Source organism: Corvus moneduloides, chromosome 4 (genome assembly GCF_009650955.1).
Source record: "Corvus moneduloides isolate bCorMon1 chromosome 4, bCorMon1.pri, whole genome shotgun sequence".
Taxonomy (NCBI): Eukaryota; Metazoa; Chordata; class Aves; order Passeriformes; family Corvidae; genus Corvus; species Corvus moneduloides.
Window position 1 is genome coordinate 3,231,524 of NC_045479.1, and position 16,817 is coordinate 3,248,340.

General features: G+C 39.2%; 1 long non-coding RNA gene across 3 annotated transcripts in view; it reads right to left on the reverse strand.

Moving 5' to 3' along the window:
- The window catches only part of LOC116443182, a 215,048-nt gene that overhangs the window by 19,717 nt on the left and 178,514 nt on the right, over positions 1-16,817 (reverse strand). For 2 of the 3 annotated variants that reach the window (XR_004239770.1, XR_004239771.1), the window contains exons 5-7: positions 12,209-12,292; positions 11,200-11,283; positions 7,315-8,802 (exon numbers count right to left, since the gene is read on the reverse strand). This is a non-coding gene — a long non-coding RNA (uncharacterized LOC116443182). Of the gene's footprint in view, positions 1-7,314; positions 8,803-11,199; positions 11,284-12,208; positions 12,293-15,970; positions 16,007-16,817 lie in introns of all 3 variants that reach the window. The other variant, XR_004239769.1, reaches the window with a different exon arrangement.

Below are 16,817 nucleotides of genomic sequence, written 5' to 3' on the forward strand. Positions count from 1 at the left end.
TCACCTCTTCTTGCATGAAAAGGCAAGAGTCAGAGGGCGCTTCTCCTCTGGGGTTTTTCCTGAGATCATTTATGCTTTCCAAAGCCGGATCCAGGTCCCAACCGATAGAGCGGGACTGTCACAGCCCGGGTGCTGTCCTGCAGCGTATTTCCAAACAAGCCATTCCCCTTGTTTTCTTTATTTTTCCCTCTAAAAAGTGATTAAAAGGAGGAGGCCGTCGATGTCCGTGAGATTCACTGAAATTCCTTGAAATGCCGCCGTGACTTTCATTATTCCGCCGCTACCGAGGAGGCTGTGCAATTGTGCCGGGAAGCCACTGGGTGTCAGCAGGAATGTGAAAGCAAGGCAGGGACACCCAGCTTTCCCTCTCCATAAAACACAGCAATTCACGCTACATCCGTGAGAATTCCGGAAAGGAGATGCCTGGCAGAACTTTTGCACCCAGGAACACGAGTGGGCAAGCAGCCCCGATGTCAGTCAGCTCAGCCTGAAGAGCAAGACTCGCTTAGTGCTTCTCCTTCATCCTCTAACAGAAAGCTGATTGTTAAGAGAGTGTTTGAGGGCCAGTTTTTACAAACCAGACAATGAGCTCAACCCAGTACCTCAGCCAGCTAGCAGGCTTGCTCAGGATCAGAGGAAAATCATCATTGACAACACACAGAATCCTTTTAGCACATCTGCTTGTCAGAGATTAATACAGAGTTTGTTTATACTTATCATTAAACCAAAGTTTTGCACAGATTTCACTGATTTTTTTATATGCATCTCAACAGCACCCACAGATCTTGCTCTGCTCTGTGTCAAAGCTGCTCTGTTCAACTAGCTGTTATACCACTGCAGAGTAATCCTCTGTTAATTTGGACCTCAACCCCCCTAAAAATCGAGGGTTTGGGATCCCAAAAAATAAAAGCAAAGTAGTTAAGGTCTAAAAGTGTTCTTGCCTGTTTGCTGTTATTGATAAAATGGTCTGCCTGGTCGTGAGAGACAAAAACTGAGACAGACAACACACTCCAAACAGTAAACTCAAAATAAACTCATCTGGTTTTGAAAGATGAACATTAATAACAATTTGTAGACACATTGTTATGGGTCCCAGTGTATGTCTTCTGTAAATCAGTAATGGAAACAGTAGGATGAAACAAAGAATTATCAGCCACAGACACTTTTGCTTCTTTTGAAGGAGAACATGTAAACATCAGGAAAATTTTGAATATTTTTCCCTATAGACTTCTAGACTCACTACTGCTAAGTAACACCCGTGGATCAGAACCCTGTGAATTGCAGAGTGTCTTGAAACTGTGCAATCTTCAGTGAGAATGGAGAGCGCCCCTCTTCTTGCACGATTAGGCGTTTACCCTCATAGATGTTCTCCGTGTATTTCTCTGTAAATAACACAGGGATGCTGCGAGAGTGGATAGCTGCTGAAAAAAGGCTCTTCCCCTTGAGAAGCAGGGCTTTCAAACTGGTGGAAATGAAGTATTAGCTCATGTGACATTCCGTGGAGTGGCCTGATTTAAATAACTATACTTTATTCATAATGAGCGGAATGCACCAATTTGCTCTCCCTTTTCCCTCTCCTCCCTTTTCATTGCCCTTTTAAGGTGCAGAAGGTTGTTTTAATTCCACTCAGAATTACTTCTCTAAAAATGTTGGTAATTCTGACAAAAGCATCACACTTTACTGTAAAGGCACTCGGTGAGCAACACTACGAAGGTTACAGGAGAGCACCAGCTATAGCTCTGTTGTTTTCATTTGCATACAAATTGTGAGCCAGAAGCAAGCATTTTCATACACTGAGTTATATAAAATCTGCTTTTTTGGACTGAATTTTAATTTTATTTTTATCCACAAGAATTTCTAAAGAAGTAACGGTTTTGTTCTAGGTTTTTTTAAAGATGGAGATCTAAACTCAGGGTAATTTTTCCAAATGATGCATATTTTGAGATTGTTTTATAAGTTCTTTATAATGTAGAATTTGAGGTCTGGCAATCAGATATTTAGACTCCGTTATGAATTAGGTGGTTTAGAAATGAAGACCTGCTTGCGGTCACAATTACAAAAACATATTTATGATGAGAGAAGAACCAGCCAGACACGAAGACAGCAGGTGGGAAAGTGAGGAAAAAGCATAAGAAGTGGGGTGTTTTTTTGCATAACAGACTCTTTATCACCTGTGCTGAAACTGTCAAATGATAAAGTATCCAGTGGAGATTTTAGAAATACTGGAGGAGGCTAAGGTTTTGCCTGGGACCTTAACAGATCTGTGAAGCTGCTTCTGTTCCTTCCAGACTGCAGAGGAGAAACTACAAGCTGAGTTACTTCCACTCCTACCTGTGAGCTTCACTTGCATATCCCTAGCAGTAAGAAGCACACATCAATAGCAATTGAGATGAAATAGCAGAGGACACAGAACAAACTGAGTTAAAACTTACCCACTCCATCCCTCCCCAATGTAGTACTATACTTGTAAGAACTTCTCACAAAAGCTCTCTTGTGTTCCTGTGAGATAACAGGAAATGGGATGTGCCTGGTTCCTAAGCCACCTGACACCCATTGTGGTGATGGACTTCCAACTCACCTGGGGCAGCTGACACTTTTAGGGAATTGGTAACACCCGGTTACTGTGTAAAGTGGCAGACTGAGGCTCCTGCCAAAGCTGGAAACCAAGAGCTTGGACCTGGGGATGCTGGCATTAGACATAAGGGTCTTGTGGTAGGAGGCTGTTATAAGGTTGTATGTTGACTATGCATTTTTCAAGGTAATGGCATTTTGCTACTGCTATTTTTCCCCTATAAAAGTTAAAGGAACAAAACCCAAACTGTAGTATTATAAAAACTACTTTCCAAATATTTATTGGCATTTAGCCTGTGATAAATGGTCAGCAAAGTTTAAATGTTGTATTGCCTTCTTTTTGCTGGAATTCTAATAAAAATATCAGTGAAACACTAATTCAAGTGATTTTAAAAGCTTGCATCATTTTGACATTGTACATTTTCTTTGTTCTTGGACTGTGAAAGATTAGGCACATCTGCATTAAACAGATAAAAGTTTGCTTGGAGAGATTTTATTGTGGTTCTTTTTTCTATTTGTTCTTCCTGGGGATGACATTCTCATCTGGTATAAATTGGCAGAGCTCTCTGCTTATGGAGCAGAGCTGTCCTGGTCTACAAAGATTCAAAATAAGGCCTAGAAATCTGATAGCTGCCAAAAACCTGGATCTGTTGGATCTTTTTCAGCAAGATATGTGTATATGCACGCTCATTTTCTCCTTTTCTCACTCTTTGAGGTTACCAGGTTATTTCAACTTGACTGTTGCTGCTATCCAACTCACCTAATTAACTGATTTCTTTTATGATGTTTGTAAAGTTTGTCCCACTTGCTCACAATGCTCCCAAAGACTTTCCTTTTAGCGTGGCATGCTGACTTCAGTGTCTATCTAAACAGGCCAGGATAACTTGATTCAAATAATAAACTTTTTAAATATTTGATGGGCTATGGAGCTCAGCTGTTGCAGGGAACTGTCTCAAATGAGTGTGTCTGTGGGCATGTAAAACCCAGGATCTTATTTACTGCAACACGTAACTTGAACATGCTCATGGGCTGACCATGACAGCATTTGGAAGCTGGGAGAAACCAGTCATTAAGATGGACTTGTTACAGATTGCTCTGAAAACCTTCTTTAACCCAAACATTGTCAGCTCTGAGCTAAGCCCCAGCAGAAATGCCGTTCTTAGGATCACATAATTGGCTGATCAAGTTTTTTAAAAGGGTACCACGTAGATTTCACTTTGTGGAAGATGCTTCCCTGCAGCTTTGAGTGGGATCCATTTAACCAGTAAATGTATCAGTTGCTGACATCTAGATCTGATATAACCACTTAGACGCCTTTTATATTCACTGGAGTGATTTGAGGATGCAAAGTTTGGAAATGTCTAAAATAGGTCAGATGAGTTATGAGCTAAATTTGCCTATTCCTCTTTATCCAGTAGAAAGGGCACTGAGGATGCCCAGCTGAGGTAAAAATTTATGCTGTGGCCATCTATGTCTACATGAGGTGAATCTCACACTCACTGTCTTAAATAAACTCATCAAAATAACGTTGCAGGAGTGTCCTTAACACTGAGCATGAGCAAATGCGTGGCTCTGAACAGCATCTGTGTTTGCTCAACTTTTCATTTCAATTTGAGCACTTCAGTACATCATCAGTTGAATAAAATAAAAGATTGGCTCTGCAAAGAAGTATATTTCATGGAAACATACTAGGATTCTTGAAAAACAGAAATCTCAACTGATGAAATGAAAAAATTCATTACATTTAGGTTACTATTCTTAAAGCATCTTATGAAAGGAAGAGGCCTTTTTTTGGCAGATACTAGAGGGACTGGAAGGAAACACATCCAGTGTATCCACATGATGTGACAATGAACTGTGTGGACTACCTTTTCAATCTCATTTTAAAAGTCTCGGAGAGAGGTCCTGTGGAGCTATGAACAGGCTCATGAGTGAAGTACCAAATTGCAAGGAAAAAGTATCTCTGAGTGGCACGGTCCCCATTCCCTGCCCTGGCCACTTCTACATATGTGAACTGGAAATTGCTACAAAATCAGAAAGGCCACAGTTCTGCCAGTTGTTGTGCAAGGAATGATTGAAATTCCAATCTTTTGACTGGGACACAGCTCTCCAAGAGCACTCTTGGTACGTAAACACCAGCACGTGGAAGGCGTGACACAAATACCTGTCTCACAGAGTAAAAAGGCATGTTATCTGACTCTGAAGTGAATTCCTAGCTATGGAGATGTGAAGGGAGAGGGGAGAAGAAGGTCACTATGTGGTAAAAGACAAACATATCTGATGCATGCAATCAAGCAGGGCCCGTAAATTAATTTTCAGCTCTAAAAATTGACTATCTCCTGGGGAAATTCTATTATCGAAAAACAAGATATATTCCAATTAGGAGAGAGGTCATATAGAGGGCAGGATAGAAAAGAGAAAAGGAAGAAGACAAAAAAAAACTTTACACATTAGAGCTCTAAAGGTATGACCGTCACTAAATGGGACAAAGGGGAGGAGGCTGTTAGGAACCTTAATTTGAAATGCCCTTGATTTCTGTCATTTTAAGTTAAAGCCTGCATATTTTAACACAGTGGTGCCTTACAGTACTCTGGCACATTGTGTGTACTGCTACCTGCTGTGGATCTGGACCTTGGATCACTGCTCTGTCTCTCAGCATGACATGAAACACTAAGGGGTACATTTTCAAAGCAATAAGCGGGGATTTCACTGCATGATTCCCACTGAAGCCAGTGTAAGATACGTAGCTGAAGCCCTGTGCAATGATTTGAATACTTCCCATATCACTTCTTAGAATTGCCGAAAAAATATTTCTGGTAGTAGAATTTTCCAGGGACTGCTATTTGACTTCAAACTTCTACTTCATAAATTTTGGGCTTTGATAGGTTTTTTGGAAGTAACTAAATATTGTTACCGTCTGTTTTCTGTAGGTGTTGTCAGCTGATCAACTCATTATGAAATCTGCTAATTGTTAGTGGAGAGCATAGGTACCCATAGAACACTTCACTCCTTTGCTTAACAAAATCTATACAAACAGTGCACGTTTTGCCTGTCAAGTTTGTTTTGCAAGACTTTATAGTATTTTGGGTCACAGAATAGTACTAAAAAATTCTAATTTAATTCTAATTCTAAAATGTGCTGATCTGAGACTTGCTAAACTTTTGCAAAGAGGAATTATTATCTATCATGCAGCCCCTACTTCCACCCCAGAATGCATATTTTTAGTTTTTCAGAACTGATTTTTTCCCCGCAGAAAATCAGATATTCTGAAATAAATAAATTTTATATTTCAGCAAAAATAAATTAAAATTCAGTCTATCAACTAAGTGAGAAGCTGTCATCAGCTCTGAGTAATGGTAAAAATATTGAGCAGGCAAGGGCAAAGCAGGAGGCTGAAGGTTTGCACAGGCAGGAAAAATAATTTTTATGTATCTCACTGATGCAAAATTAAAGATGTTAATATGTTCAGATAAAGAGAACTACAGGATCACTGGAGCAGGCTCCACAGAGAGCTGGTACATGGAGTGAACATTAATGTAAACCTTAATTTTTACACAGAAAATAATAAAATTACTCTCTGTATTGGATACGGGTAACATGCTGAGTGAGCTGAGAAACTTCCTTCCCTTTAGACTGGAACACAAGAGCATCGTGGCTTTTAGACAGAAGTGGAAGCCTTTCCTACCAGTGCAGCGCTGTAGGCAAGGCTGTGGCTGAAGGCAGGACTTCTGTGGCTTGCTCTGCTTGTTCTGCCTTAAGCTGGTTTAATTTCCTGCTTTCACTGCTGAACCCAGCTTAATAACAAGAGCAAAACACTAGAGAATGTTGATGATAATTTTGGGAGACATGAGCAGTATGGAACAACATTAGAACCACATCTAGAACAACAACAAAAAAAAGAGCAAGTGGAAGTACAAGGCTTTTAGAAGCCAAAAAAACCCCAGTTGTTCTGTATGCTCTGCACTGAACATGAAAAAGAGAAGGAAGAATGACTTTGAACCACAGATGTGAGGCAGCAACAAGACAGGGAAATACAGGCATTTGAGCTGGAAAGGTGATTAATGATACCGTGCAAGCATACAACACCTGGCGAGACCTGAAATGCTGTGTATAACTCAGGTCATCCTGGTACAAGAAATATGAATGCAAATTGGAACTGATATAACAAAGCACCAGTGGGTTGGTCAGGAGAAGGGAGACCCTACCTCATAAGAGAAAATTTAAAATGCTCTAAGAAGCTGTGTGTCTGTGCTCCAAGCTGCTCTGCAGCACAGCAGCCACAACTTAGGACAGTGCTGGAAGCAAGCTAACATGTCCTAAGGGCATGAGGGTGGGTATGATAGGCTGAGCCTATTATAGCAGCTGGATACTTTTCAATTAGCTTGACATGTGAAAACAGAAGTTCCCCAAAATCTTGAACTTTGATTGTCTAACACTGTGGGTAAAGGATTTGAATATTTTTATAGATATAATGAAAGGATGAATATCAAAGAGCTGGAGGAGCTAAAGTTTTTAAGATTCAGAGTATTCTGGTGAGAGGTAAAAAAAAAAAAAAAAAGGTTACTAACTGCCCCTGGAAAACCTTCAGCTGAAAACTTACAAGAATATTTCTGAACACTTGTAGGAGTTGTTTAAACAGCTTCCAGTAAAAGTAGTGCAACTAACTTGACAAGCTTAAGAAATTGAGTATCTAATCCCAAATGACTTTGTGATGCATCTGAAAAAGATTCTATAAACACATACCTGGAGAACAGGGCTGTCATACGGCGTCCTACATAGGTGTGAAAAGCCAAAAATATTTTTCTCCAATTTAAATAAATTTTACTTTATATAAACCTTACATTTTGTTAAAATCCATCAAACAAACAAGCAACCTATGAAAAGTGGAAGTCCTTTTTAGTTTTATCTCTTAGATGAAAGTGACTGATGGGCAGTTTGTTTTCAGCAAATCAGCATTTGAACAATAGAAGGCATCCCACCAGAGAGTGTTGACAAACTCTGGTTTCCTGGCAGTAGATGTAATGCTAATTCCTACAGCTATTTTGAAACAAATATGCTGAAGGGAGTAATGGGAAAAAGCAGCAGTGTGCAGCAGATGCTAGGTCTACCCTTACAGTCTCTGCAGCAAAGAAAAATCTTGTAAGGAGGGTCAATTCTTACACGTCGCAATTGCAAAACAGTCTGTTACCCTTATTCAGGGAAGGAAGGAATGATCCCTGATCAAAGCATGGAATAAGGGTCAGATTCAATAGCAGCAGAAGGCAGACACCTTAGTCACTCTTCTATGTATCTGGCTGGCAGGACCTGTCCCATTACTCATTTTCTGAGCACTCCTGCTAGATTGGCTCCATTCTTCTGTTAAATGGGTTCACTGATTAGAGCATTCATATGGGAAACGTGGGTTCAATTCTTTTCTCTCGCCGAGCATAAACAAGCCTGCATCTTCCAGGGCAAAACTCCAACCATTATGCTAACAGGTATTCCGGAATTATGATCTTGCTCAGTCCTTCTTGTTGAAGCTTTGTATGGAATAATAAACATACATTAGACCAAGGAGGAAAACGATCCGTGAGTAAGACTTTGTAGCCAATGGGGAGCAGACTTGCACCAGTCTGTGCGCGACTACACACGTGTGTAGGTCGGTAGTCACACTGTGATAAGTATTTCCTGGGACAGGGAGTAGCCCCTGGATTTCTCCACTTCCCAACAGGACCCATTGCCAGTAGAGAACAGAGTGGTGCCAATGCTTGTGTTCTCCATCCCCCCCACCTTTCTGTTATCTTTAGTTCTTATTCATGACAGGCTGAGTGGGATGGATGGGCCAGTGGGAGATTCAGACAGGTTCATGGAGAGTCACAGGTTCACACACTTTTTTACAAAGCAGGAATGAAAACCCAGATCTTTCACTGCCCAGGCTAAGTCCTCTGGGCATGTGATGGAACGAAAGAGGCAGAAGTGACTTTTTGCTCCACCATGTGTTGTGAGGTGGGATGGATGTGGGTATCAAAGTCAGCAAGACTCAGGGTTGGTCAAGGCATGGCAGAGGATCAGGGTTTGACACTTCCACATCCACTGCTGTTTGAAGAGGTTACTTTGGATGACTCAGCTTTCTTTATGCTTATATAGACTTTTCTGGACCTAAGTTTTAGGACCCAATTGCCCTCATCTTAAGCAGCCTGCAGTCCATTTGGGGTTGTACATTTTGGCAGAAGGCGTTGGAGGCTGAAGGTGCTGGAAACAGCGAGCCTTGTGATCTGTTGTGAATTTAGCTCTTAATGAGGGCTGTAGATCTAGTCCTAGGCACATATCCCATTTCGAAAATGTTCTAAGAGATTGAATAATAAGTCAGTAGTTATCAGTTAATTACTGAATTGTGAAAAATGACAGAGCAGATGAAGAAATACTCACACAAAACCAATGTATTCATCTCAACAGCTACATTTGCCTGATAATATGGTTCAAAATTATTTATTTAAGCTCATATTTGCACTGCAGAGCAATAATAAATGTTGTGAAGCATTTTTTTATAAAGAATCAATCTCATTACATTTTGCAAAAAGTCAAGAAGTTGCAATAATGTGAGGCCTTCCAAAATACTGTAGCTGCTATTAAATATTTGCTGAGAAATGGTAAAGAAACCATTGTTTTTTATGTCAGTTTTATGGGATATGTGGATAGGTAAGAAGCAACTTAGTGAGCTTTTACTGTGTTGCTTACTGATTCCAGGCATATAATTCACAGGATCCAAGGATGGATTTGCATATGTTTGTCTTATTACATAAACTGAACAGAGACTTCTTGTAGATATCAAACAAAACCTGCTTGAAATATATTCCTACAGCTGCCAAAAGGGGGTTTGTAAAGTGCTGCTAGATTAAACTTGTCAGTGGTAAACAAAATTCAAGAAAACCCCAACAAATAAGCAGAAAAGAGATTTGAAGGTGCACTCTCTCAGTTACAATTACATTTTACCATTTTGTGGACTTGCTGATGGATATTTTCTTAGCAGCTGGTTCAGGGAGACATGCCCTGATGATCCTCTCTGTCTTGCAGTGTGACCAAACACTTTATCACATCAGGACAGATGGCCTGAGATGTGAACTTGTCAACAGGAAGAAAATGCAGGAGGACAGTGTATCTCTGCTGTGGCAATACTGCAGCAAGAATATTTGACAATGGGCAGAGAATCTTTTCCCACCTCAGCTTTGTAAGGCATAGCTGTAAGCCATCTCTCCATGACGTGTTATGTTCTGGCACAGAGACAACAACAGGTAAGGTTTCAAAGAGGTGCTGTGATTTCATTCACTGAATTTAAAGAAGCGAGGAGAGAAAGTCCTCAGATTGGAAAGAGGAAAAATGAGCAGGAGTTAGCTGTGATGTTAGGATTTTTTATGCAGTGAGGTAAGAGGCTGGAGTTACCCACAAATCACACCACCTTGAGAAACATGGGATTTGTCATCACTGATCAGACAAGTACTCTAACTCTGCCTCTGGCTGTGACCAATACCTGATGCTGGGATAAAAAAGTCCCACAATGCATTTAACTCAACTGAGTAGAGGGAAACAATTGAACCTGGCTCTTACAGCCCAGAGTGTGAAGTCAGAATCCCCTTATTCATCTACACTGCCAGAGTTACATTGGCTGAGTGCAATATGACATTTTTTCATATCCAACACTTCCAGTCGAGGTTGGTGGGAATGTTGAGTGCACATGAACTGCAATGATCATAAAATTAGTCAGACTTATTAAAAATCCACTCACAACATTTAAAACTCCATGACCATCTGTTGAAATACATTCCACACGCCAGCTAGGGAAAACTGAATTAAAAAACCCCAAACTAAAATCAAAACCAAAAATCCAGTCCTTAGTAATTCCAGCTGGAGAACTGAAATTTTAAGCTTAGCCACAGCTGAAGGAGGTATGGATGGAAAGTGGGGTGAAAGAGTAGAGAGCAGGAGACACAAGAAAATCTAATGCCTAAGTATAATTTCAAAGAACATTTCTTTCAGCAACAACTCAGCATAAATAGCCTCTGAACCATCCTTCACCCCACCATTACTACACACTGTCCCTCCTAAATGTGCATGCAACTTTTGGGTGTGGTTTTGGGTTGTTTATAGGCTGAAGAATCCTCTGACCCCATCCAGAAGTAGCCCCAGAAACATGGTGTAGAAGGGAAAACATGAGGGAGAGACTAAACAGCCTGAGGGTCTGTGAGGTTTTTGTGACCTTGATCTCTCTGATTTGTTTAAGAATTCAGACCCTCATCATGCTTAGGAACGGTCGAACTGTAGCTGAGAGTGTGCATTTATTTTTGGTTGCTTAGCAAACAACTGTGTGGACAAACAGGAGCCTCTGCTGTGCTCCCACACTGGTCATTACAAAGCTGTGCTGTGCTTCCTCTGTAGTGAAGGGTCAGCTTCAGTTTGGGGTGTCAGAGGCTGTTGCGCCTCTTTCCTCAATGCAGGTGCCAATCAGCTTTTCTATTAGCTGTTTATATCTCTATATTACTAGTTTATGTTACTGTATTAGCTTTTTTTTTCTCTTTGCTATGTGTAATTATTTGATTAAATCTCTTCAGAAAATAATTCTTTTTAATAAAATATGGAACAAAAAGAGCTTACCTATGTGGCTGTGAGAGGCCAGCTCTATGAATGTGCTACCAGGTGTGTTAGCATCTGGGATACTTTTGTTTCCCAAGGAGGTTCCTGCAAAAAGAAATGTGCTTATCTCCTGAAGGCTTCTAAATAAACCAATACAAGGAATCACATATACCAGCAAGGTGAATTGATTATCTTCATCCATAAGAGTAAATTTTTTGTTCTCCTTACCATAACCGCTAAGCTCCACAGACACAGAGTACAGGAATTTCCTTTAGGACAATCTACAGGTGTTGTTATACGTTAAAACATGGTAGATTGAACCTTAGATACTTGTGTGCTCCAAAGCTCTGTTCCCTGAGGTATGCCAAAATCTCTAATTAATATATTTATCTTTATAACACCTACAGAAGCCAGGAAAGGCACAGTTATGGGTGCATACAGTTGGGAAATTGAGATACGTAAGGCTAGCTCCAAGGAAAATGTTTGTTCTTCTGAGATAGAGAGTAAATGCAGGAGTTCACAAATCCTCTGTAGATCCCAGTTTGGTGTGTGAGAAACTCTAGGAAGCTGTGGTTTGACTAATGTCTTTATTAACTGGACTAGTTTCTACTTAGACAACTGAGGTTTTGTTATTGACTAAAACAAAGCTGTCTCCTCTTTGCTGCATGGAATGTGTCAGTTCAGGGGAACATCCCCTTATCAAGGAATTCCACCAAGGATCACTGGTAAGAAGTCCCAAGGAGCACCTTCCAAACTGTATGTGCCAAAAATCCTTGACCCATGTGGAAAATATTGAGTGTACAAGACATGACCTGATCATCTATAACTAAAAAATCTGGTCAGAAATGTTGGGAGGGTTGTCACCATCACTTTTTTTTTAGTGTCTCAGCGACTGGATAAGGAGGTGTGAAAACTGGAGTTATCTTCATGAGCTCAAGAAAATTCGAACCCACACACATCACCCACATCCCATTACAAAACGTAATGTAAATATCTCATGTTAATGCCTGTGGAACGGGAGTTCTCTTACCTTGTGTTCCTGGGCTATTCCAAGGTGAGTCCATGGGAGGTCTCTGGTACTGCCAGGAACCCTGTTCCTGGGGAGGGTCATACCCTAGAGATAGGATGGGAGGTAAGTCAGGTTTGTTCTTCACTCCCAGCAAACTTCTCTCATTTGTTAAGTGACTGTTCTGTGCAAAATGCATAAACACTCACTGGATTGGATCAAGGGTTTCTCAGTCTGTTAAATAATATTGGAAAGAAACCCCTGTAAAAGTTAAATTGTCAATTTGTTAATGAAAAAAACCCTAAAGATACATGATACTGCTTCATGCCACAGATACTTTCACTGTGAAATGAGATTCATGCCAGCATAAACTAGTGTCAACAATACACTTGTATTCAGCTAGGATGGTGAGAAGCTTACTTATCCATTTTTCAAAAAGATTTTTTTGTAATTGTTTGTACTTTTATGATAGTCTTAAATATTTGTGGAAACTTACCATATTTGTAGAAAATTCTGTTCTAGGAACGTAAGTGTTACTGCGCCTATGGCTGAAAGGAGTAAATTTCAAAGACCAGAGTAGGATATAATGAAAAATCAAAGTTCTAGATGTTCTTGCCAGGAATAGAGAGTTAAAGCCCAGGATAGATATCTGCTGTGGAGTGGAACACCTCATGACAGAATTAATATTTGTTGCACTTTAAAAGGAGGTTAAAGAATGTTCATAAGATTCTCATTGCAGTAATTTAAAATAAGGATAATTCCACTTTTAAATGAATGAAATTTCCCAATTATATATTTTTTTTCCCTGTGGGAAAGTTATGTTTTCAACCAGATGAATCTTTCAGCACTATTTTTTGCCAATATCAAAAATGCAGTTTTTCTTACCAAGTAAAAATACTGATCTTTACTATCACAGACCTTCAAGGGAACTATAGTGCATGTCATGTTTTCTGTCACCCCAAAGACTGGGGGTCTTTGTCTTTTCCCATCACATGTAACAATATGGAATTCTTATTAAGATGCATTACCTAAGAAGGGAATGTGGACATTACAGCAAATATTGCCTGAAAAGAAAGTTGAACTCCCAATTAATCTCCCAAGGAATTCTACTGTGAGGGACTGCAGTGGCATTTCTAAATAAAAATATTCTGACTTTAGTCAGTATATTTTATTTTCATTAGTTAAAAGCAAAGCAAACCAACCCTTTTGGGGAAGTGTCAACAATCTGTATGTTTTTATTTTCATGAGTTAAAAACAAAGCAAACCACCAAAACCTTTTTTGGACAAGTGTTAACAATCTGTATGCACATATTTATTTTTACTGAGATTTTCTATGAAGTTATAATTTGACCAAGTCTTCATACTTGAAACCCAATAGAAAAATCAGTGTTTGGGTTCCTTCTAGATATATACATACTAATAAATTCAATTCAAAGTTCCTCTGGCTGAAAAAGGTGATAAGAAATAGGTGAGTGAATATAGTAAAGTGGTGGAAATAGATACTTCATCTGAAGTAAAATTTAAGCATTGTGTGGGATTGTTATGTAACAAGATAGAAAGGACGAGGCACTTTTGCAACAGAAGAAAATGAGCTTTGCAGGTTTTCCAAGGTCAAATTAGCTGTTGGATGAAAGGTTCTTTATTGAAGTGGGAAGAAGCAGATTAACAGAACACCGATGTTTCTGCAAACGAGGCACTTTGATGCCACCACCACTGTGAGGGAACGTTGTGATGTCATCTAAGTCCTTACTTAACCCGACCAGCCCTCTTTTTGAAGACACCGTGCTGCAGCCAAAGTGCTGAAATACCACAGGGCGGGCTCCACAAGCTACATACCCAATACAAAATAAGAAGAGCTTCTTAGGGATCGTCCTACGGAACTTCAGCACACAGCTTAAAAAATGCTGAAAATAAGGCAACAGCTCCCACGAGGGAAATGGCAAAGAACACACATTCAATAACTCTTCCACAGCTTTCATTTACATATTTTGCTTTCGTGGGTTGACAAAGAGAGATGCCCTGCACTCGACGGCTCTTTCTGGAATCCTCAAGAAGATACTCCTGTGTTCTCATGCAATTATTGACATTCACAGGGGGCGTGAGGAGAACTTTTATCAAAATGCAGCAGGGATGCAGCTCAGGGACTCTTTAAAGAGAGAGAGTAAGGCTACATAAGCAATTAAAGGTTTTTAGGAGGGCTTGACAGATTGCAGTCTGGTGGCACCACTGTTACTTTCTCAGTTACAAGCTGGCTCGATCTGGTTAACAACAAAGAAACTGGAATAGCACAAAACCAACACTGAAATATGTCTCAGAAATCATGGAGCTTTATGAGGTTTCTTTGTTTTTCCAGGGGCAAAAAAAAAAAGGAAGAAAAAAGCTTTACAGAATTATGTGAAGCACAAAGTCATAGTTTACTCACCCCTGTAGGGTGAGGTAGCTGGGATCAGTAGCCTGGACTCTACTCCAAAGTAAGAAATATCACCAGAATGGGTTCCATTAAAGTAAGGTTTATCTACACAAAATGCTGCAAGATGTCATGGCATCAATGATATATCCCATATAAGGAACCTTGAAGAACCACTGTCATGGGAGGCAGCCTAATGGGGCACATAGAACCTTTCTACTAACAGGGGATAGGTTGTGCAATGGTAAGAGAAGTTTTTGTGTCAGACTAGCAATTAAAATTAAAAAAAATAATTTATTTGTAGACCGATTTTTTTTTTTACAGGGAATACCTAAAAAATATTAAGCCTGCTGTTGTTTTAATGGAATCCAATTTTAAGATAGAACACTTATTCCAAGTTCTATGCATTATGAAAGAAGTCAAATAAAAATACATGGCACTCCCAGTTATGTAAAACAAGAAAAATTACAAGACAATTTGCATATGCATCTTTGTCATCTGCAAAGTCAAGTCTGAACCTGCTCCCAGCACTAGAAACTGAAGTTCTGTCATTAAATTCAATGAGCATGGATGTAACCCCTTTAGATCTCACAGTCAACATGTCTATTTTAATAGATATAAATTCACACCATCTACTGGTTAGAAATCACCTTTTCTCTGTATGGATTTACTGTCTGGTGCTGATCAACTTTATACAGATGAAAACCGATGACCTAGAAGCAGAAGAGCTTTACCAGTTTAATATTTCCTCGGGCTACTTGCAATAACTACTAAAGTAGAAAACAAATAGATAACAAGAAATACAAGATCAAGAAACTGATTAAATAGGGCAATATGTTTGTGTTTAAGCAGGCTCAACAACCTCCTAGGAATAACTAAGCAGATTCTCCCTTTGGGAAAAGTGGAGAACACCACATCCAATTCGTGACAAGAGCCACAGGAGAGGAAGAGATTTGAAATATCAAACATAAGGGCATTAATCAAGTTTTAAAGGGCCATAGAAACATCAAGATATTAAGGTGCTAACAGCATTATTAGTAATCCCCAGGTTAAAATTTAATAGTTAAGATAATCATCAAAACAAAGTTCCGTGCAATGTATAGAAAGTGGCTTCAAAGCAAGTCTTCAGGTATATGAATGGAACATTTCTAAATAAGAGCGAGGTTTGGGCACAGTGATCATATTATCTTTAAAAAAGCCTTTACAAGCCTGTACTGGAAGGCCTTAAACCTGCAGCACAGAGCCTCTGCCTTATATACATACTTGCCTTTGAAAAAATACTGCATTTATCCACTGAGAGAAGATTGTTGCCTCTGATCTGCATAGAGCAGAACAGAATGTGAGGTAAGTCAGAATGAACAACATGCACAGACACTCACAGAGCAAGTCCAGATGGTGCTGCTGGCCATGCATTCCTCAAAAAAAGGAAAGAAAGGTCAGTGGAGATAATATCCTAATCAGTTTCCCAATCTTCAAATGAAATTCAGAGAAGAGAATTTCTTACCCAAAGAGATCATAACAGTTAAAACAATAAAATAACTAAACAAGCCTTGACATAATGGAGGATTTTCTGTTGCTCTTTATTGCAACCCTGGTCAATCAAATACAGAGGGAAGTCAGATAGAAAACCACACAGAAAATAAGGAAAAATTCATTCTGAAATGGATCTCAAAAATGAAAAAGCAATTTTGAAGAAGATGCTGATCTTTGCATAAAGTTTAAGATGATTTTCAGGGGGTTTTAACTAGAATTTTAGATAAAATTCTTGCTTATCTTCTTTTTTTTTTTTTTTTTTGTGTAATTAAAACTTTATTTTCAGTATAAACCTCAGCATCTATTTCAATAAAAATGTTGACAAAAAATATCATGGCTGATTCCACAACAACGGTTTTGGAAAAGATGGGAATTCTGCATGCAAATATATTCAGTTTTGAAAAAGGTTCAGGCTGATTGTTTTGCAATAAGCACATGCAGTTTTTACTGCTTTTACTTTATTGGAAGAACTTCAGACTATTTCAAAATTTGGATCTATATTTGCATTTTTGAAATTCAAGACAGCTGTCAGTTTTCATATAAAAAGCCCACCCTCCTCTACTGAGAATTTAACAGACTTTAAAGTGAAATAATAAAAACATGAGAAATGTTTGCTTAGGCACACCGTACTTTCTCCTTGTATCTGCCATGATGTTATAAATTTAAATTTACCAAATTGTGATGATTTTGTGC